Genomic DNA, 22,793 nt, shown 5'->3' with positions numbered 1-22,793 from the left:
AGACAGAAAACAACAACTCAACGTCAGAAGCTAATAACTATTGGAAGGATTAAGATTTTTTAATAGAAGTAATTTACAAATCTGTTTAACTTTCTGGAGCCAGTTGATATATAAAAAAATGTTTTGGCCTGGAATACCCCTTTAAGTCTAGTAGGGCGCCCACTCTGGTCGGGCGGCCCTGCACCATTTGGGACAGATAGTTGTCTATAGTTAGAAACCGTTTTCCTTTATGAGATGTCACACGACTCAGTCTACCAGTTTATATCAGGATAGTTAAAGTCCCCCATTATTATCACATCATTTTGATTTGCTGCCTTGTTTATTTGCCTCAGTAACTGATCTTCTGCCTCCTCCATTATGTTTGGTGGCATATAGCAAACTCCTATCAGAATGTTTTTATTCTTATCTCCATATATTTCTACCCATAATGGCTCCACATTATCATTTCCCTCCCATATATCCTCCCGCAGTGCGGCCTTCAGACTGGACTTTACATAAAGACAAACTCCTCCCCCTTTCCATTTTGTCTGATCCTTCCTGAATAGACTATTACCCTGTATGTTGACCGCCCAGTCACAGCTATCGTCCAACCAAGTCTCTGTTATACCCACTAATTCATAATCTTCGTCAGACATTTTCAACTCCAGTTCGTCAGTTTTATTGGTCAGACTTCTGGCATTAGTCAACATGCAATTCAATAGTGTATGTTTTTTTTCCTATGACGCCTATCCCTAATAAACTATTCTAACCCCTCCCTCCGCTCCACCCCCAGGAACATTATTAAGTCCCCCCTCTCTATCTACACTATCTTCCCCTCAACATTGTAGGTTCCCTCCCCCCCAGTCCCTAGTTTAAACACTCCTCCACCATTTTAGCCATCTTTTCCCCAAGCACAGCTGCACCCTCCCCATTGAGGTGCAGCCCATCCCTACGGTAGAGACTGTATCAGACAGCGAAGTCGGCCCAGTTCTCTTTGAACCCAAACCCCTCCTTTCTACCCCAGCTTCTGAGCCACTTGTTTACCTCCCTAATCTCCCGCTGCCTCTCTGGTGTTGCTCATGGTACAGGTAATATTTCAGAAAATATTACCTTGGAGGTCCTTCCATTCAGCTTGCGGCCTAAGTCCTTGAAATCATTTTTAAGGACACTCCACCTACCTCTTACTTTGTCATTGGTGCCAATATGTACCATGACTGCTGGGTTCTCTCCAGCCCCACCCAGCAACCTGTCAACTCGATCTGCTATGAAGAAAACACACTGTTCGGCAATCCCGGTCTTTGTGACAGATCGCCTTGTCTGTCCATCTAATAATTGAGTCCCCCACTACCAGTACCTGTCTGGCCTGCCCTGCAATCCTCCTTCCCTCCTTACTGGAGTAGACACCCCCCAGGTGGTCAGAGTCCTGCGGCAGTATTGCTAGCTCTGAAATGGCATCCCCCTCATCTGCCAACCGGGCCAACTTGTTGGGGTGTGCCAGTTCAGGACTAGCCTCCCTGACACTTTTCCCTCTACTCTGTTTTCTAACTGTAACCCGGCTAACTGCCTGACTGTCCTGCACCACAGTCCCACTATCCTCCCCCACCTCTACCCCAGAGAGTACTTGCTCAATGAGCAGGAGACTCCTCTACAGGTTTTCAATGCATCTCAGTGTTGCTAGTTGCTTCTCCAGATCCAGGATCTGGGCTTCCAAATGAACAACTCGCACACATCTTGCAGGGCAATATGCACCCTCAAACTGTACACTGTACTGCATTTTCCAACATGGAGGCCATACTAGATTTCGGGATTGCAAAAATTAACAGTAAAAAAACAAGCAAACCTTTCAATTTAAACTCCCGGAATTTAAAGTCCTTTAATTTTAAGTATACACTCTTGTATACAGACACACAATCGCTAGCTCAACAATCGCTTAGTGTACTTGCTTTCATATTTACCACAATCCACCTCTCTCTTCCACTGCCTGGAAGTGAATGCAAATGGTAGCGCCTCCATGCTCTGGAAACTACGCTGACAGACACAGCAAAACTTCTTGCCACAGCTCGCATTGATGTGCCATCCTGGATGAGCTGTACTACCTGAGCCACTTGTGTGGGGTGTAGACTCCGTATCATGCTGCCACTAGAGTGAAAGCACCGGCAGCATTCAAAAGTGACCAAAACATCAGCCAGGAAGCATAGGAACTGAGAAGTGGTCTGTGGTCACTACCTGCAGAACCACTCCTTTATTGGGGGTGTCTTGCTAATTGCCTTTAATTTACACCTGTTGCCTGTTCCGTTTGCACAACAGTATGTGAAATTGATTGTCAATCAGTGTTGCTTCCTGAGTGGACAGTGTGATTTCACAGAAGTGCGATTGACTTGGAGTTACATTGTATTGTTTAAGTGTTCCCTTTATTCTTTTGAGCAGTGTGCCTCCTAACTTTTTAACCCCTTAACCACACAGGCAGGTGTTTATTTTAGCATTTTTTACTTTTATTTTCCATCCAAGGAGCCATGTGTGGGCTTGTTTAGGAAAAAAACAACACAATTTAGCCCAGATTTATCAAACTGTTTGAGAGAAGAACTGGAGAGATTTGCCACAGCAACCAATCACAGCTCAGCTTTCACTTTACTGGAGCATGTCAACGTTGGACAGATTTTCCCACACCAACCCATCACAATTTAGCTTTCCTCTTTTTCTTTCACACAGTTTGATAAACCAGGGCCATAATCTTTATTCTGTGGGTTAATGCTCTTACAACAAAACCCATGTTACATGCTTATCTATAATTTTGTTACTTTTAACCCTTTAACGACAAAGGATGTATATTTACGTCCTCCGCCGGCTCCTGCGATACGCCGCAGGGTCACGCGGTGACCCCGCGTCATATCGGGTCGGTCCCGGCGGCGATCAACGGCCGGGACCCGCGGTTAATACAGGACATCACCGATTGGGGTGATGCCCTGTATTAACCCTTCAGACGCGGCGATCAAAGCTGACCGCCGCGTCTGAAGCGAAAGTGAAAGTAGCCTGGCTGCTCAGTCGGGCTGTTCGGGACCGCCGCGGTGAAATCGCGGCATCCCAAACAGCTTACAGGACACCGGGAGGGACCTTATCTGCCTCCTCGGTTTCCGATCGGCGAATGACTGCTCCAAGCCTGAGATCCAGGCAGGAGCAGTCAAGCGCCGATAACACTATCACAGGCGTGTTAATACACGCCAGTGATCTGTGTAAAAAGTCAGTGTGTGCAGTCAGTGTTATAGGTCCCTATGGGAGCTATAACATTGCAAAAAAAAATAAAAATTAAAAAGTGTTAATAAAGATCATTTAACCCCTTCCCTAACAAAAGTTTGAATCACCCCCCTTTTCCCATTCAAAAAATAAAACAGTGTAAATAAAAATAAACATATGTGGTATCGCCACATGCGTAAATGTACAAACTATAAAAATATATCGTTAATTAAAGGTCAATGGCATACACGTAAAAAAAAATTCCAAAGTCCAAAAAAGCATATTTTTGGTCACTTTTTATACCATTAAAAATGAATAAAAAGTGATCAAAAAGTCAGATGAAAACAAAAATGGTACCAATAAAAACTTCAGATCACGGCACAAAAAATGAGCCCTCATATCGCCCTGTATGTGGAAAAATAAAAAAAAGTTATAGGGGTCAGAAGAGGACATTTTTAAACTTATAAATTTTCCTGCATGTAGTTACCGTATATCCCGGCGTATAAGACGACTTTTTAACCTACTATTGTGGGGGAACTGCTACTAATGTGGGGGAGCTGCCTACTAATGTGGGGTAACTGCTGACCTAATGTGGGGTAACTCCCGACCTATTGTGGGGGAGCTGCCTACTATTGTGGGGGAACTGCCGACCTAATGTGGGGGAACTGCCAACTTAATGTGGGGGTGGGGGGAACTATACTGCCTACCTAATGTGGGGGGAACTATACTGCCTACCTAATGTGGGGGAACATGATGCCTACCTAATGTGGGGGGAACTACAAGGTACCGTACATCGCGGTAGGAGGGGTAGTCTTATATGGCGAGTATATCCCAAACTCTATATTTTAACTGTAAAAGTTGGGGGTCGTCTTATACGTCAAGTCGTCTTACACGCCGGCATATACGGTATGATTTTTTCCAGAAGTATGACAAAATTAAACCTGTATAAGTAGGGTATCATTTTAACCGTATGGACCTACAGAATAACGATAAGGTGTAATTTTTACCAAAATATGCACTGCGTAGAAACGGAAGCCCCCAAAAGTTACAAAGTGGCGTTTTTTTCTTCGATTTTGTCGCACAATGATTTTTTTCCCGTTTCGCCGTAAATTTTTGGGTAAAATGACTAATGTCACTGCAAAGTAGACGCAAAAAATAAGCCATAAAGTGGATTTTTAGGTGGAAAATTGAAAGGGTTATGATTTTTAAAAAGTGAGGAAAAAAGAAAATGCAAAAACTGAAAAACCCTTCGTCCTTAGGGGGTTAAAAACAAAACTTTTCGACGATTAGCATGTTAAAAATGGTCCCTTTCTTGATTATTATAAGGCTGTTGAGTGTTCATTTTTGTGCCATGATATGTAGTTTTTATCGGTACGATTTTTAACATAGTAACAGTAAGTTTGTAAGGTTGAAAAAATAACCCTACTGTGTTGATCCAGAGAAAGGACAACCCCCCCACCCTCCATGAGGCTGATGCCAATTGCCCCATGACAGAAAAAAAATTCCTTCCTGATTTATTTTCTCGGAACTAAATAACCTCGAGCTTGATAACCTGTCTTGGTCCTGTAATCCTCCATACCATTAATTATCTTTGTCGCACCCTCCTCTGCACCCTCTCCACTTCAGCCATGTCCCTCCTATACACAGGGGCCTAAAACTGGACACAGTACTCCGCTTTACCCAGTTTATTGTCATCTGCAAATATTGAAATTCTACTCTGTAATCCCTCTACAAAGTCCTTAATAAACATATTGTAAAGAAGTGGACCCAGTACTGACCCCTGTGTACCACTGTAACCGTCACCCAACCAGAGTAAGTTCCATTGATACCCACCCTCTGCTTTCTATGACTGAGCCAGTTGCTGCCCCATTTATATACATCCTAGTCCAATCATCCTCATTTTGTGTACTAACCTTTTGTGTGGCACAGTATTAAAGGAGTAGTCCAGTGGTGATTCAGTGGTGAGCAACTTATCCCCTATCCTAAGGATAGGGGATAAGTTGCAGATCGCGGGGGGTCCGACCGCTGGGGCCCCCTGCGATCTCCTGTACGGAGCCCCGACAGCCCGCGGGAAGGGGGCGTGTCGACCTCCGCACGAGGCGGCGGCCGACACGCCCCCTCAATACAACTCTATGGCAGAGCCGAAGCGCTGCCTTCGGCAATCTCCGGCTCTGCCATAGAGATGTATTGAGGGGGCGTGTCGGCCGCCGCATCGTGCGGGGGTCGACACCCGCTATCTCGGCGGAGAGCCGGGGCCCCGTACAGAGAGATCGCGGGGGGCCCCAGCGGTCGGACCCCCCCCGATCTCAAACTTATCCCCTATCCTTAGGATAGGGGATAAGTTTTTCACCACTGGACTACCCCTTTAACCCCTTAAGGATGCAGCTCATTTTCACCTTAAGGACGCAGGCCTTTTTTTGCAAAACTGACCACTTTCACTTTCAGCATTAATAACTCTGGGATGCTTTTAGTTTTCATTCTGATTCTGAGATTGTTTTTTTGTGACATATTCTTCTTTATGTTAGTGGTAAAATTTTGTCAATACTTGCATATTTCTTTTGCATTTATTTTGCATTTTTTCAACTTTGAAACTCTCTGCTTATAAGGAAAATGGACATCCCAAATAAATTATATATTGATTCACATATACAATATGTCTACTTTATGTTGGCATCATAAAGTTGACATGTTTTTACTTATGGAAGACATCAGAGGGCTTCAAAGTATAGCAGCAATTTTTCACAAAATTTTCAAAATCAGAATTTTTCAGGGACCAGTTCAGTTTTGACTACTTTTGCAACAGCTGGAGGCACACTGGTTGGAAAACCTTCAGTTAGGTTCTGTTACCTAACTCAGTATTTTCCAACCAGGGTGCCTCCAGCTGTTGCAAAATTACAACTCCCAGCATGTAATGATTGCCGAAGAGCATGCTGGGAGATGTAGTTATACAACAGCTGGAGGTACGCAACTACAACTCCCAGCATGCCGAGACAGCTGTTAGCTATTTGGGCATGCTGGGATTTGCAGTTTTGCAGTAGTTATGCAACATCTGGAGGGCTACAGTTTAGAGACCACTGCACAGGGTCATTTGTGTTGGGGTTCCTATGTCCTACCACATCTCTACCATTTCTGCAAAACTTTGCATATAAAAACAAGATGTTCTTTTCAAATTTCAATTATTTTTTTAAGTTTTAAGTAAAATTGTTAGGCTTCGAGTAAATTTTAAATGTTGATTAAAAAAATGCTACATATTAGTGTTAAAATCAGAAAAGTTTCATGATTTTTTATTTTACATAAGAAAAAAAAATACATAATGATATAGCTTACTTTTACTATGTACATGAAGTACAACTGGTGACAAAAAACAAAGTCAGAATTATTTTGATTGGCAAAACTTTACCAGAGTTATTCTCTTATAAAGTCATACAAGTCAGATTTGAAAAAAATAGGCTGGGTCTTTAACCCCTTAACGATGAAGGATGTAAATGTACATCGTGGTGAAGTGGTACTTAACGCACCAGGATGTACATTTACATCCTAAGCATAACCGCGGGCATTGGAGCGATGCCCACATCATGTGCGGCAGGTCCCGGCTGTTGATTGCAGGCAGGGACCTGCCGGTAATGGCAGACATCCGCGATACCGTGAATGTCCACCATTAACCCCTCAGATGCTGTGATCAATACAGATCACGGCATCTCCAGCATTGCGGTCACTTAAATGGATGATAGGATCGCCCGCAGCGCTGCCGCGGCGATCCGATCATCCAGCATGGCGGCCAGAGGTCCCCTCACCTGCCTCTGCTGCCTTCCGGCAGACCAGAGCAGAAGCTGACTGATAACACTGATCAGTGCTATGTCCTATACATAGCACTGAACAGGATAAGCAATCGAATGATTGCTATAAATAGTCCACTATGGGGACTATTAAAGTGTAAAAATAAAAGTAAAAAAAGTTAAAAAAAATAAAGTAAAAAAAATTTGAAAAACCCCCTCCCCCAATAAAAACTTAAATTGTCCCATTTCCCTATTTCGCCCCCAAAAAGTGTTAAAAAAATATTTTATCTACATATTTGGTATCGCTACATGCGTAAATATCTGAACTATTAAAATAAAATGTTAATGATACCGTACGGTGAACGGCGTGAACGTAAAAAAAAAAAAAGTCCACAATAGCTGCTTTTTTTATAACATTTTATAAAAAAAAAATTATTAAAAGTTTTATGTAAGCAAATATGGTATCAATAAAAAGTACAGATCACGGCGCAAACAATGAGCCCCCATACCGCCGTTTATACGCAAAAATGAAAAAGTTATAGGTCTTCAAAATAGGGGGATCTTAAACGTACTAATTTGGTTAAAAAGTTTGTGATGAAGCGCAACAGTAATAGAAAAGTATGTTATAATGGGTATCATTTTAATTGCATTGACTCAGAGAATAAAGAATACATGTCATTTTTACCATAAATTGCACGGCGTGAAAACAAGACCTTCCAAAATTAGCAAAATTGCGGTTTTCTTTTTAATTTCCCGACACAAATAGCATTTTTTTTTGGTTGCCTCATACATTTTATGGTAAAGTTAGTGATGGTATTACAACGGACAACTGGTTGCGCAAAAAACAAGCCCTCGTTACTAGTCTGTGGATGAAAATATAAAAGAGTTATGATTTTTTGAAGGCGAGGAGGAAAAAACGAAAACGTAAAAATAAAATTGTCTGCGTCCTTAAGGCCCAAATGGGCTGCGTCCTTAAGGGGTTAAAGGGTGAAATAAGCTGTGTCCTTGAGGGGTTAATTTCATGTGTTTTTTTAACTATATAAATATATTAATATATTTTTAAAACTTTTAAATATTTCATTTAAACTTTTTAAGTTCACATAGGTTATGCAGTCATGGCCGTAAATGTTGGCACCCCTGAAATTTTTCAAGAAAATGAAGTATTTCTTACAGAAAAGGATTGCAGTAACACATGTTTTGCTATAAAAGGTGTTTATTCCCTTTGTGTGCATTGGAACTAATCCAAAAAAGGGAGGAAAAAAGCAAATTAGACATAATGTCACACCAAACTCCAAAAATGGTCTGGACAAAATGATTGCCACCCTTTTAAAATTGTGGAAAAATAAGATTGTTTCAAGCATGTGATGCTCCTTTAAACTCACCTGGGGCAAGTAACAGGTGTGGGCAATATAAAAATCACACCTGAAAGCAGATAAAAAATGAGAGAAGTTTACTTAGTCTTTGCATTGTTTGTCTGTGTGTGCCACACTAAGCATGGACAACAGAAAGAGGAGAAGGTAATTGAGGACTTGAGAACCAAAATTTTGGAAAAATATCAACAATCTCAAGGTTACAAGTCCATCTCCAGAGATCTAGATTTGCCTTTGTCCACAGTGCGCAACATTATCAAGAAGTTTGCAACCCATGGCACTGTAGCTAATCTCCCTGGGTGTGGACAGAAGAGAAAAATTGATAAAAGATGTCAACGCAGGATAGTCCGGATGGTGGATAAGCAGCCCCAAACAAGTTTATAAGATATTCAAGTGGTCCTGCAGGCTCAGGGAGCATCAGTGTCAGCGCAAACTATCCGTCGACATTTAAATGAAATGCTATGGCACAGAAACACAGAGACATAAAAAAGCAAGACTACATTTTGCCAAAATGAACTTGAGTAAGCCAAAATCCTTCTGGGAAAACGTCTTGTGACAGATGACGCCAAGATAGAGCTTTTTGGTAAAGCACATCATTCTACTTTTTACCGAAAATGGAATGAGGCCTACAAAGAAAAGAACAGAGTACCTACAGTGAAATATGGTGGAGGTTCAATGATGCTTTCGGGCTGTTTTGCTGCCTCTGGCACTGGGTACCTTGAATGTGTGCAAGGCATCATGAAATCTGAAGATTACCAACGGATTTTGGGTCGCACTGTACAGCCCAGTGTCAGAAAGCTGGATTTGCGTCTGAGATCTTGGGTCTTCCAGCAGGACAATGGGGGAAAAGCAGGACAACAAAGGAAAAGTTGCTGAGTAGCCCATAGCAACCAATCAGATTTCTTATTTTATTTTTAAAAATACCTCTGAAAATAAAAGAAGCAATTTGATTGGTTGCTGTGGGCAACTCAACAACTTTTCCTCTGGACATATTTTGATAAATCTCCCCTAATGACCCCAAACATACGTCAATAAGCACCCAGAAATGGATGGCAACAAAGTGCTGGAGAGTTCGGAAGTGTCCAGCAATTAGTCCAGATCTAAATCCCAATGAACACCTGTGGAGAGATCTTAAAATTGCTGTTGGGAAAAGGCGCCCTTCCAATAAGAGAGACCTGGAGCAGTTTGCAAAGGAAGAGTGGTCCATCATTCCGGCTGAGAGGTGTAAGAAGCTTATTGATGGTTATAGGAAGCGACTGATTTCAGTTATTTTTTCCAAAGGTTGTGCATCCAAATATTAAGTTAAGGGTGCCAATAATTTTGGCCAGCCCATTTTTGGAGTTTGGCGTGACATTATGTCCAATTAGCTTTTTTTTCCCTCCCCTTTTTGGTTTAGTTCCAATATACACAAATGGAATAACCATGTTTATAGCAAAACATGTGTTACTCCTTTTTTTTGTGAGAAAAATATCATTTTCAGGGTTGCCAACATTTACGGCCATGACTAACTATAGTATTGATCAGTAGTATCGGCAATCTTTTTGTGCAGCCTTGTTCTGCAGGCTACACAAAATGATCGGCCATCCTACATAACAGAGGCTGGTAAGACACCTCCACTTACCATTTACGCTCATTGAACCCCTGTGATTGCACTGCAGGGGTACAATGAGCCCACCTAAACCCACAGGCATCATAGCCATACTGTACATGTATGATGCTGTGCACAAAGTTACTCGCTGCAGTGCCATACATTTATGGTGTGTGTACTTAGGTTAAAAATGGGCTGGGTCCATAAGGGGTTAACCTCTTAAGGACCAGAGCATTTTTTGCACATCTGACCACTGTCACTTTAAGCATTAATAACTCTGGGATGCTTTTACTTTTCATTCTGATTCAGATAGTTTTTTCATGAAATATTCTACTTTATGTTAGTGGCAAATTTGTGTCGATACTTGCATAATTTCTTGGTGAAAAATGCCATAATTTCATGAAAAATTTGAAAATGTTGAATTATTTTTTTAACTTTGAAACTCTCTGCTTAAAATGAAAATGGACATCCCAAATAAATTATATATTGAGTCACATATACAATCTGTTTACTTTATGTTTGCATCATAAAGTTGAAATGTTTTTACTTTTGGAAGACATCAGAGGGCTTCAAAGTTCAGCAGCAATTTCCCACAAAATTTTCAGAATCTGAATTTTTCAGGGACCAGTTCAATTTTGAAGTGGAGTTGAAGGGCCTTCATATTAGAATTACCCCCTAAATTACCACATTATAAAAACTGCACCCCTTTCCTGAAATGTTTTTTTTTGGGGGGGGGGGGGGGGGCATGTCACATTTAGGAAGCCCCTATGGTGCCAGAACAGCAAAAATAAAACCCACATACTATTTTGGAAACTACACCCCTAAAGGAACGTAACAAGTGGTACAGTGAGCCTTAACACCCCACGGGTGTTTGACAACTTTTCCTTAAAGTTGGATGTGTAAATGATTTTTTTATTTCACATAATGCAGTTTTTTCCCCAAAATTTTAGATTTTTACAAGGGGCAATAGGAGAAAATGCCCCACAAAATTTGTAACCCCATCTCTTCTGAGTATGGAAATACCCCATGTGTCATTGTCAAGTGCACTGTGGGTGCACTACAATGCTCAGAAGAGAAGGTGTCACATTTGGCTTTTGGAAAGCAAATTTTGCTGAAATGGTTTTTGGTGGGCATGTCCCATTTAGGAAGCCCCTATGGGGCCAGAACAGCAAAAAAAAGCACCACATGGATCACTATTTGGGAAACAACACCCCTCAAGGAACGTAATAAGGGGTACAGTGAGCCTTAAAGGGTACCTCTCATCAAAAAAACATTTGATATATTATAGATTAATGTATGCAGAATAACTTTACAATTGCATGTTATTAAAAAATATGCTTCTTTCCATTTAATTTTCCACTTTGAAGAAATGACCACTAGGGGTCTCCCTACCAGTCCTGGCAGCAAGCATTTCAGACTCATGCTGGAGTCCTAAACACTACGAGCTGCCAGTCTGCTTTGTTCACAAAGGAGAACACTCAGAGCTGCCAGCCTGCTTTGTTCACAGCCTGTTTGGCTGTGAACAAAGCAGGCTGGCAGCTCTGAGTGTTTAGGACTCCAGCATGAGTCATAAATGCTTGCTGACGGGACTGATCTGGAAAAATACAATAGAAAGAAGCATATTTTTCATTAACATGCTATTGGAAAGTTATTCAACATTCATTAATCTAAAATATATCAAAAGTTTATTTGATGAGAGGTACCCTTTAACACCCCATAGGTGTTTGACAAATTTCTGCTAAAGTTGGACATGAAAATGAAAAATTAGATTTTTTCACTATAATGCTGGTGTTACCCTACATTTTTTATTTTCACAAGGGGTAATAGGAGAAAAAGTATGGAAATACCCCATATGTGGACGTAAAGTGCTCTGCGGGCGAACTACAATGCTCAGAAGAGAAGAAGCGCCATTGGGCTTTTGGAGAGAGAATTTGTTTGGAATGGAAGTCGGGGGCCATGTGATTTTACAAAGCCCCCGTGGTGCCAGAACAGAACATGTGACCCCATTTTGGAAACTACACACCTCTCAGAATTTAGTAAGGTGTGCAGTGAGCATTTACACCCCACTTGCATTTGACAGATCTTTGGAACAGTTGGCTGTGCAAATGAAAAATAAAATTTTTTATTTTCATGGACCACTGTTCAAAAAAAATCTGTCAGACACCAGTGGGGTGTAAATGCTCACTGTACCCCTTGTTATATTCTGTGAGGGGTGTAGTTTCCAAAATGGGGTCACATGTGGGGGGTCAAATGTTCTGGCACCACAGGGGGCTTTGTAAACGCACATTCTCGCTCCAAAAGCCCAATGGTGCTCCTTCTCTTTTGAGCATTGTAGTGCGCCACAGAGCACTTTACGTCCACACATGGGGTATTTATTTACTCAGAAGTAATAGTGTTACAAATGTTGGGGGGCTTCTTTCCTATTATTTGTGAGAAAGAAAAATTTGGGATAACACCAGCATTTTAGTGAAAAAATACACATTTTTAATTTTCACGTCCAAATTGTCCACTTGTTACATTCCATGAGGGGTGTAGTTTCCAAAATGGGGTTACATGTGGGTGTTTTTTTTTGCGTTTATGTCAGAATCGCTGTAACGATCAGCCACCCCTGTGCAAATCCCCTCAAATGTACATGGCGCTCCCTCACTCCTGAGCCATGTTGTGCGCCCGCAGAGCATTTTACATTCACATATGGGGAATTTCCGTACTCAGGAAAAATTGCGTTACAAATTTTGGGGGTCTTTTTTTCCTTTTACCTCTTCTGAAAATGAAAAGTATCGGGCAACACCAGCATGTTAGTGTAAAAAAAAAAAAAATTACAATAACATGCTGGAGAAGACCCCAAATTTACCTTTTCATAAGGGGTGAAAGGAGAAAAAGCCCCCCCAAAATGTGTTAGGCAATTTCTCCCGAGTACAGAAATACCCCATATGTGGCCCTAAACTGTTGCCTTGAAATACAACAGGGCTCCAAAGTGAGAGAGCGCCATGCGCATTTGAGGCCTGAATTAGGGATTTGCATAGGGATGGACCCGGATGCAAGAATTAGACTTGACTCTGATACTAAAATTACCCTACAGCAGTGTTTCCCAAACAGGGTGCCTCCAGCTGTGGCAAACCTCCCAGCATGCCTCGACAGTCAATGGCTGTCTGGCAATACTGGGAGTTGTGGTTTTTCAAAAGTTGGTTTTTCACTGCTGTACCAGACGTTTTACATTTTTATTGGGGGGAGGGAGGGGGGCTTACCAGGGCTCAAGTCCTGCAGGAACGTATGGGAACTAAGTTCCTGCACTTTTTCCACAGCAGGAACACCATCCCCATTAGCAGGAGTCCTGCAGAACCAGCCTTTAAATCGATATCTTGGGTGAGTTCCCACACTTTTTTCCCAGGACTTGACCCCTGTGGGGTTACTGTTTAGGGGTGTATGTATATGTAGTGTTTTACCCTTTATTTTGTGTAGGTGTAGTGTAGTGTAGTGTTTTTAGGGTACATTCACATGGGCGGGGGTTTACAGCGAGTTTCCCATTGGGAGTTTGAGCTGCAGCAGAAAATTTGCTGCATCTCAAACTTGCAGCGAGAAACTCACTGTAAACCCCTGCCCATGTGAATGTACCCTGTACATTCACATGAGGGGAACCTCCAGCTGTTGCAAAACTACAACTCCCAGCATGCTCTTTAGCTGTCCATGCATGCTGGGGTTGTAGTTATGCAATAGCTGGAGGCACACAGGTTGCAAAACACAGAGTTTGGTACTTAACTCAGTGTTTCGCAACCAGTGTGCCTCCAGCTGTTGCAAAACTACAACTACCGGCATGTACGGTCTGTCAGTGCATGTTGGGAGTTGAAGTTTGAAACAGCTGGGGGCACACTGGTTGTGAAACACTGAGTTAGGTAACAAACTGTGTTTTGCAACCTTCAGATGTTGCAAAACTACAACTCCCGGCATGTATGGTCTGTCAGTTTGTTTTTACTTTGTAAGTTGGGGGGTGTGGCACCCTCTTTAGCCGTGCACCCCACCCCTCTCAGACTGGAGGTGGTTTAGTCAATGGCTGATCCAACATGTCCCACAGTCAGAGGCTATATGCACAGCAGAGGTGAGTTATCATGTTAGGGTCCCATCCGATATGAGGCCACCTCCGCGTGGTGGATGGGGGACACATTTTGATCAAAAAGTGCGCTAAGAGCTTCCATTTTTTGACCAAGAGTGCTGTTGCAACTTTCTTTTACGGTCTGTCATTGTGCATGCTGGGAGGTGAAGTTTGCAACAGCTGGAAGCACACTGGTTGTGAAACACTGAGTTAGGTAACAAACTGTGTTTTGCAACCAATGTGCCTTCAGCTGTTGCAAAAGCTACAACCCCCAGCATGCACAGACAGCTGAAAGGCATGCTGGGACTTGTAGTTATGCAACAGCTAGAGGCATATTACTAAAACTCCCAGCATGCACTTTGGCTGCCCATGCATTCTGGGGTTGTAGTAATGCAACAGCTGGAGGCATACTATTAACACTCCCAGCATGCCCTTTGGCTGCCCATGCATGCTGGGGGGTTGTAGTTCTGCAACAGCTGGAGGCACACTGGTTGCAAAACACAGAGTTTGTTACCTCAACAACCAGTGTGCCTCCAGCTGTTGCAAAACTACAACTCCCAGCATATATGGTCTATCAGTGCATGCTGGGAGTTGTAGTTTGCAACAGCTGGATGCACACTACTGCAACTCCCAGCATGCCCTTTGGTAGTTTGTAGTTAGGTAACAAACTCTGTGTTTCGCAACCAGTGTGCCTTCAGCTCTTACAAAACTACAACTCTCACCATGCACTCACCAGCAGCCGAAGGGCATGCTGGGACTTGTACTTATGCAACAGCTGGAGGCACACTACTGCAACTCCCAGCATGCCCTTTGGTAGTTTTTGCATGCTGTGGGTTGTAGTTATGTAATTGCTGGAGGCACACTTTTTCATAGAAATAAATGTGCCTTTTGTGCATGCTGGGAGTTGTTGCTAAGCAACAGCATGCCAGCCTTACCTCCTGCTGCTGCTCTGCCGGATCCTGCCTGCCGCCACCGCTGTCTCCGCTCCGGGGGCCCCGATCCTGCCGCCGATGCCAGAATCGGGGGCCCCCACTTTAGGTACATATTCCCGGCACCCGCTCTCGCCCTCCGGAGTAGGGGTAGAGTGGGTACCGTTAGGGACACCCCCACAGCAGGTGTCCGGTAACAGCCAACGAATCAGAATGACCATGAGGTGGCACCAGTGCCACCTCACTCCTGTTGCTAAAGGATGATAGGTGCCGTGTCGGATGGCACCTATCATCCTTTTTTTCTGGGTCACCAGGGACCCGATTGACCCGGAATCGCAGCAAAACGCCGATCTGGATTGATCAGCGATTTGCGGCTATTGCAAACAGGACCCCCCAGGTGTTTGCACGGGGTGCCTGCTGAATGACTTCAGCAGGCATCCCAATCTGGATCCCGCCCGACGGGGACCGGAATTCCCATGGACATACAAGTACGCCCTGGGTCCTTAAGTACCAGGATGTCAGGGCGAACCTGTTCGCCCTGGGTCCTTAACAGGTTAAAGAGAAAATATCATCAAGATTTTTTTTTTTATTGAATACAGCCACTTTTATTTTTATTAGAACAATTTTTTTTTCTAATGTGTTTCTATTATCTGATTGTAATATTTGTCTTATTTTATTTTTGTACAGTGTGGGGACAGACTTCTTGCCTGATCTGCTTTTAACAGCATTTAGAGAGATGCTTTATAGCAAGCTCCATGGACATAGGCAACAATAGATTGAAACTGTCCTATGCACGTGAGCAGGAAGTGCCAACTTAGTTTAAGGCCTAGTGGCCAGAATGAAAACTAAGAGTTCAGGATTTTAAAACATAAATAGTAAATCACCCAAAATTTGTAAAAAAAAAAAAAAACACATGGTTAACATAAATATTTCATTTTTTGATGACACATTCTCTGGCTGACTGTACAAGCAAAGTGCTGATAAAACTGATCAATGTTATCCTAGGATTTGAACCCCTGCTAATCTAATGTTGATGGCCTAGCCAGGAGATATGTCACCATTTTTTTAAGACTGGATAACCCCTTTAACATATCTGTTTTACCACACGGTGTAAAAATAAAACCCAAATTTGCCTGTTTCACCCCACAAATGAATGGTACCATTAAAAAGTACAATTGGTCCCGCAAAAATAATGTTGATGGAAAAATTATTTTGTTATTTTAGAAGGAAAGAAGGAAAAAAAAAAATAACTGTAATAACTAATCTAAATGGGGTTGATTTGTTGGCAAACGCATGTATTTCTGCAACCCCTTATTACATAAAATAAAGTCGCAGGAATGTCTGCAACATTACCCTAAGGCTGAGTTCACCTACTGAGTTTTGAGTTTCTAAACTGCAATCAAAAATACATTGAAAAAAACATGTTTTTGAACAGCCACAGGCAAAACCTGATTCTAAGATGACGTTCTTTCTTGTCAGAAATGACCTTATGCTAATTACATTGATCCACATGTAGATCCCGCACAGTCAATTTAAGGTTTAATTTTTTTAAGCTGCGGTCAGGCAATCCTTATGTATTTTATGTGTATGTGTGAATTGTACAGTTTTATTGGGGCCTGTATTGTATTGAGCCAAGGTGGGACACAAGATGTCTCTGGCCCACTCACAAACATCAGGCCATAAAACCAAGGATGAGATAAGGAACCTAAAGGAAGCCATGCTTAAAGGGACTTGAGGTAAGCTGGAGGTCAGTCAACTAAACCTCAACTCTGGAGAACTATGATGGTCCAGCCCCCACCTGATAAACCCAGGGGGGAAGGGAGAGGAGGTTTGAGCCTCTGGATTGAGCTATATAATATAGATTTGAGGGTTTTTGTTTGTTACCAACCGGGTCACAAACATGGTGACATCTTGGAAACAGTTGTAGGAGATTTCTTTTTACCAACTGACCAAAGATCTCTCACAAGGACTACTATGCACCAATAATCATATGTAAGGACTTTTTGTTTATCCTATTTTAGTTTACCGAGTTGTCTTGTTGCAATCTTTATTATCTTTTTGTAACCTGTATGTCATTTGTTTCTGTATATGGCACTGTAATACCATTCAGCTTAAATGCTTGATTAATCATCTCAGGTCTTTGATCTCTAAATATGAGCTTACCTTTCTGAAGGAAGGTAGAACACGTTTACAAAAAGGTAAAATTTTGTGTCTTGCTGGGGTTTAGCAACAGGTACCCAAAGGTCTGGTGGCATTAACTGTTGCACTCTCTCCAGTGTCTCAGCTGAGTCTATAGGGTGTGATTGTGACAGGTGCTCTTACATGAAGTAGTATCAGCCATGGCTGCTGTGTATGATCCAGCATTGTAGGCAGTACATGGCCTTGACACTTCAGGCATCGGCTAGTGCAGGTGCTGGCCGCATTTAGCAGTGAGCAGAAGAGTTAGACTGTGTTCATACAGCAGTCTAGACCCGTCCCATTCTTCTCCCATCAAAAGTAGAAAAGGACAATAACGGACGCAAGCGGATGTTATCCGTTTGGATCCGTTATTGTTCAGTTAATAAAGCAAAAAAAAATTTTTTATTTGTTCTGAGCATGCTCAGAAGTAAAAACTGATCAAAAAGCGGATTGAAAAAACGGATGCAAAGGGATGACATTAAAGGCTCATCCGTTTTCCATAGTCTTCAATGTGAAATTTACTGTATCCATTTTTTTCTTCCATTTTTTTGGCATGAATGGGATTTTTTTTAGAACAGTTTTTAATCCGCTTACAGCCTGGAAAAACGGAACCGAAACGGGAATTTAAAAAAAATAGGGACAGACGGCCGTGGGAAACACACCCTTAGTGGCCACCGCACACCACTAACACTTGCAATTTACTGAGGCAACACCTGAAGTGGCCATTGTTTGAAATGCAACATTGCACACTGCAGCTGCGGCCACTAATCCCATGTGTAAGAGCACCCTTCTGCTTACAAATAGCACAGTAAGAAGTCAATTAAACATTCTCAATAGGCAAAGCATGTATTGTGTTATACTGAATGTCTATGTAAACTAAGAAACACAGTCATAAATGTGACAGAAAACTGTGTTGTGTGCACCTAGCTCAATATAACTCAATAGGGCCAAATTTGTATAACAATAAATTGCAAAAGAGGTTTGTTAAGCATTCTCTATAACATTTAAATTTTTATGTTTAAGGACATTGACCATTTAAGCAGTTGCAAATTTAGTTACTGGACGCTATTATCAATTATTAAGTTAGCCACTAGCACTCAGCAGCAGTTAGAGCATCTAAAAACACAGTCACAGCCTTAACCCCTTAACGACAATGGACGTCATGGTGACGCGGTACTTAACGCACCTTGACGTACATTTACGTGCTGCGTCATGTGCGGCAGGTCCCGGTTGCTATCAGCATCCAGGGACCCGCCGGTAATGGCGGACATCCGAGATCGCGCGGATGTCCGCCATTAACCCCTCAGAGGTCGTAACCCCTCAGAGGTCGTGATCAATACAGATCACGGCATCTGCGGCAGTGTGGTACTTTGAATGGCTGATCGGATCGCCCGCAGCGCTACCGCAGGGATCCTATCATCCAGCTATCGAAGATAGGTAAATGTCAAATCCGGGCCTTAAGAAACGCCCAGTGGGTGTGAAACGGCGCCGTTGCTTCGGACGGGGCTCTGTTATACCTCCTGCTCTGCCACTTACATCTATCCGTATGTAGCTACAGTATTCATCTCCTAATAACGTGCACAGCATCGGACCGGTGAGTGACCGCCTCCTTCTTTACCTATCTCCGATAGTATGTTGAACAGTACTTAGATAGCGTGAGCACCGCCGATATATCAGCTGTTCTGAATAGGCGCATTACCCCCTGACAGCGGAACAGATCCTACTCATAATCCCGAAGCAGTGCCAGGTGTCTTGCTTTATTCTCTTATCATCCAGCATGGCAGCCAGAGGTCCCCTCATCTGACTCCGGCTGTCTCCCGGGTCTTCTACTCTGGTCCAAGATCGAGCAGACCAGAGCAGAAGATCACTGATAATACTGATCAATGCATAGCACTGAACAGTATTAGCAATCAAAAGATTGCTATTAATAGTCCCCTATGGGGACATAAAAAGTGTTAAAAAAAAGTAAAACATTTTAAATAAAAAAGTAAAACATCCGTTTTTCCCATTTCACCCTCAATAAAGCATTAAAAAAAATTATTAATACACATATGTGCGTAAAAGTCTGAACTATTAAAATATATTGTTAATCATCCCTTACGGTGAACAGCGTAAACATAATTTTTTTTTTTTTTAAAGTCCAGAATTGCTGCTTTTTTGTCACATTTTATTCCAAAAAAAATTAATAAAAAGTAAAGCCTAAGCAAAAGTGGTACTAATAAAAACTGCAGATCATGGCGCAAAACATTAGCCCTCATATCGCCCCATATACGGAAAAATTAGAAAGTTATAGGTGGTCAAAATAGGGCAATTTCAAAAATGCTAATTTTGTTAAAATGGTTTGAGATTTTTTTTTTAAGCGGTACAATTATAGAAAAGCATATAACATGGGAATCATTTTAATCGTATTGACCCACACAATAAAGAAAACATGTAATTTTTACCAGAAAGTGTACAGCGTGAAAACAAAACCTTCCAAAATTTGCTAAATTGAGGTTTTCTTTTCAATTTTCCCACATAAATAATATTTGTTTGCTTGCGCCGTACATTTTATGGTAAAATAAGTGATTTAAGTACAAAAGTACAATTGGTGATGCAAAAAACAAGCCCTCATATGGGTCTGTGGATGGAAATAAACAATATTTATGATTTTTAGAAAGTAAAGAGGAAAAAAACGAAAATGCAAAAATAAAATTGCTTTGGTCTTTAACCCCTTAAGGACCAAGGGCGTACAGGTATGCCCTTGGTCCTGCTCTCCTGATATAACGCGGGGTTACACAGTAACCCCGCATCATATCACGGCGGGCCCGGCGTCATAGTGAAGCCGGGACCCGCCTCTAATAGCGCGCAGCGCCGATCGCGGCGCCGTGCGCTATTAACCCTTTAGCCACGCGCTCAGAGCTGAGCCGCGCGGCTAAAAGCGAAACCGAAAGTGGCCCGCTAGCTCAGTCGGGCTGTTCGGGATAGCCGCGGCTAATTGCGGCATCCCGAACAGCTGACAGGACAGCGGGAGGGCCCCTACCTGCCTCTTCGCTGTCCGATCGCCGAATGACTGCTCAGTGCCTGAGATCCAGGCATGAGCAGTCATGCGGCAGAATCGTTGATCACTGGTTTCTTATGAGAAACCAGTGATCAATGATGAAGATCAGTGTGTGCAGTGTTATAGGTCCCTATGGGACCTATAACACTGCAAAAAAAAAGTGAAAAAAAAAGTGAATAAAGATCATTTAACTCCTCCCCTATTAAAAGTTAGAATCACCCCCCTTTTCCAATAAAAAAAAAAAACACAGTGTAAATAAAAATAAACATATATGGTATCACCGCGTGCGGAAATGTCCGAATTATAAAAATATATCATTAATTAAACCGCTCGGTCAATGGCGTGCGCGCAAAAAAATTCCAAAGTCCAAAATAAAAGCATTTTTGTTCACTTTTTATATCATTTAAAAATCGATCAATAAGTCCTATCAATGCAAAAATGATACTGTTAAAAACTTCAGATCACGGCGCAAAAAATGAGCCCTCATACCGCCCCATACACGGAAAAATAAAAAAGTTATAGGGGTCAGAAGATGACAATTTTAAATGTATTAATTTTCCTGCATGTAGTTATGATTTTTTCCAGAAGTCTGACAAAATCAAACCTATATAAGTAGGGTATCATTTTAATCGTATGGACCTACAGAATAAAGATAAGGTGTCATTTTTACCGAAAAATATACTACGTAGAAACGGAAGCCCCCAAAAGTTACAAAACGGCATTTTTTTTTCAATTTTGTCGCACAATGATTTTTTTTTCCGTTTCACCGTAGATTTTTGGGCAAAATGACCGATGTCATTACAAAGTAGAATTGGTGGCGCAAAAAAATAAGCCATCATATGGATTTTTAGGTGCAAAATTGAAAGAGTTATGATTTTTTAAAGGCAAGGAGCAAAAAACGAAAATGCAAAAACGGAAAAACCCCCGGTTCTCAAGGGGTTAAGGCCAAAATGGGCCTGGTCCTTAAGGAGTTAAACACAGACATCATTTGGTCCTTCAAAATTGTAGTTTTTCTATTATTGTTTTACACTTTAGTATAAAAAAAGGTTATTTCTTATAGCAGCAAGTAGGTTGGTGACCTGGCTATTAAGTAACCTTAAAACAAGGTATTACTTATGTTATGATTCGGCTAGCTGGATGTGGATCCACTGTGTCAGCGAGGGATTGGCGTGGACCGTGTCGGTGGACCGGTTCTAGGGTTGCTACTGGTTTTCACCAGAGCCCGCCGCAAAGCGGGATGGTCTTGCTGCGGCGGTAGCAACCAGGTCGTATCCACCGGCAATGGCTCAACCTCGCTGACTGCTGAGAAGACGTGGGACAGAAGGACTAGACAGAGGCAAGGTCAGACATAGCAGAATGTCGGGGCTGGCGGCAAGGTTCGTAGTCAATGTGGATAGCAGAAGATCTGGAACACAGGCTTTGGACAACACTAACGCTTTCTCTGGCACAAGGCAACAAGATCCGGCAAGGAAGTGCAGGGGGAGTGAGGTAATATACACAGGGAGCAGGTGGAAGCTAATTAGACTGATTGGACCAGGCACCAATCAGTGGTGCACTGGCCCTTTAAGTCTTAGAGCGCTGGCGCGCACGCGCCCTCGAGAGAGCGGAACCGCGCGTGCCAGAACATGACAGCCGGGGACCGGGATGGGTAAGTGGCTTGGGATGCGATTCGCAAGCGGGCCCGTCCCGCTATGCGAATCGCATCCCCATCGCGAATGTCAGTGCAGCGCTCCCGGTCAGCGGGTCTGACCGGGGCGCTGCAGAAGGGAGAACGCCGCGAGCGCTCCGGGGAGGAACAGGGACCCGGAGCGCTCGCCATAACAACTTAACATGCTAGCATGCAAAGCATGAGTACCTGGCTTACAATTTTGTTGTAATACTGAATATTTGCACCCTGTTTATATATGAAATCACAATCCCAATAAGTTCAATGATAAGCTCAGATGAAGGTGCATATCTTGTCAGCTGAAAGCTAGGCAATAAAAGAATAAAAAAATAGAGCAGACAGGAAGACGCCAAGATTAAATTCTATACCCATATAGTAGAAGCAACATGTGGTTGTAAAATGTGTTTCCTGTCAAACCTGGTATACTGAGAATGACTAGTTGAATCTATGAAAGATAATTCATACCGTATATACTCGAGTATAAGCCGAGTTTTTCAGCACGATTTTTCGTGCTGAAAACACCCCCTTCGGCTTATACTCGAGTGAACTCTCCACCCGCAGTGGTCTTCAACCTGCGGACCTCCAGAGGTTTCAAAACTACAACTCCCAGCAAGCCCGGGCAGCCATCGGCTGCCCGGGCTTGCTGGGAGTTGTAGTTTTGAAACCTCCGGAGGTCCGCAGGTTGAAGACCACTGCGGCCTTCGACATCATCCAGCCCCCTCTCACCCCCCTTTAGTTCTGTACAGTACTTACCTCTGCTCGGCGCTGGTCCGGTGCTGCAGGGCTGTCCGGTGAGGAGGTCGTCCGGTGGGATAGTGGTTCCGGGCTGCTATCTTCACCGGGGAGGCCTCTTCTAAGCGCTTCAGGCCCAGCCCCAGAATAGTCATGTTGCCTTGACAACGACGCAGAGGTACGTTCATTGCCAACGTACTTCTGCGTCATTGTCAAG

At 42.7% G+C, this 22,793-nt stretch overlaps 1 protein-coding gene across 4 annotated transcripts in view; it reads right to left on the bottom strand.

Moving 5' to 3' along the window:
- UBAC2 (UBA domain containing 2) overlaps nt 1-22,793 on the bottom strand; it is a 205,626-nt gene that overhangs the window by 21,011 nt on the left and 161,822 nt on the right. The window lies entirely within an intron of this gene.

Source organism: Hyla sarda, chromosome 2, assembly GCF_029499605.1.
Source record: "Hyla sarda isolate aHylSar1 chromosome 2, aHylSar1.hap1, whole genome shotgun sequence".
NCBI classification, from domain to species: Eukaryota; Metazoa; Chordata; class Amphibia; order Anura; family Hylidae; genus Hyla; species Hyla sarda.
Note: the sequence above shows the minus strand (reverse complement) of the source record. Positions and strands in the feature narration are given on the sequence as shown.